The sequence below is a fragment of the Apodemus sylvaticus genome, chromosome 3 (assembly GCF_947179515.1).
Source record: "Apodemus sylvaticus chromosome 3, mApoSyl1.1, whole genome shotgun sequence".
NCBI lineage: Eukaryota > Metazoa > Chordata > Mammalia > Rodentia > Muridae > Apodemus > Apodemus sylvaticus.
In genome coordinates, this window is record NC_067474.1 from 24465880 (window position 1) to 24467072 (window position 1193).

At 38.0% G+C, this 1193-nt stretch overlaps 1 non-coding gene across 1 annotated transcript; it reads left to right on the forward strand.

Annotated features, from left to right (window-relative positions):
* The first annotated feature begins 602 nt into the window (after positions 1 to 602).
* Positions 603 to 709, forward strand: LOC127682015 (U6 spliceosomal RNA). Its single transcript, XR_007977318.1, has one exon. It is a non-coding gene; the product is annotated as a U6 spliceosomal RNA (small nuclear RNA).
* The last annotated feature ends 484 nt before the right edge of the window (positions 710 to 1193 follow it).

Below are 1193 nucleotides of genomic sequence, written 5' to 3' on the forward strand. Positions count from 1 at the left end.
GGTGAGAAGTCTGGTGTGATTCTGATAGGTCTTCCTTTATATGATACTTGGCCTTTTTCTCTTGCTGCCTTTAATATTCTTTCTTTGTTTAGTACATTTGGGGTTTTGATTATTATGTGGCAAGAGGTATTTCTGCTCAGGTACAGTCTGTTTGGAGTTCTGTAGGCTTCTTGTATATTCATGGGCATCTCTCTAAGTTTGGGAAAGTTTTCTTCCATAATTTTGTTGAAGACCTTTCAGCTGTAAATCTTCACTCTCATCTCTACCTATAATCCTTAGGTTTGGTCTTCTCATTGTGTCCTGGATTTCCTGGATGTTCTGGAATGCAAGCTTTTTGCATTTTGCATTTTCTTTGACTGTTGAGTCAATGGTTTCTATGGTATCTTCGGCATCTTAGATTCTTTCTTCCATCTCCTGTATTCTGTTGTTGATATTTGCATCTATGGCCCCTGATTTCTTCTCAAAGTTTTCTATCTCCAAAGTTGTCTCCCTTTGTGATTTCTTAGTTTTTTCTACTTCTGATTTTAGATCCTGGATGGTTTTTCTTAGCTTCTTCACTTTCTTGTTTGTGTTTTTCTGTAATTCTTTAAGAGATTTTTGTGGTGCTCGCTTCGGCAGCACATATACTAAAATTGGAACGATACAGAGAAGATTAGCATGGCCCCTGCACAAGGATGACACGCAAATTCGTGAAGCGTTCCATATTTTTATATTTATAGAACATTTCACCCTAAAGCAAAAGAATATACCTTTTTCTCAGCACCTCATAGTACCTTCTCCAAAATCGACCATATAATTGGTCACAAGGCAGACCTCCACAAATATAAGATGATCGAACTAATCCCATGCCTCCTATCATATCACTATGGTGTAAGAGTGGTTTTCAATAGCAACAAAAACAACAGAAAGCCCACATACACATGGAGGCTGAATAATACTCTACTCGATGACACCTTGGCCAAAGAAGAAATAAAGAAAGAAATCAGAGACTTTTTAGAATTTAATGAAAATGAAGGCACAACATACCCAAATCTTTGGGACACAATGAAAGCAGTGCTAAGAGGAAAACTCATAGCCCTGAGTGCCTCCAAAAAGAAAATGGAGAGAGCATACACTAGCAGCTTAACGACACACCTGAAAGTCCTGGAACAAAAAGAAACCAATTCACCCAGGAAGAGTAGAAGACAGGAAAT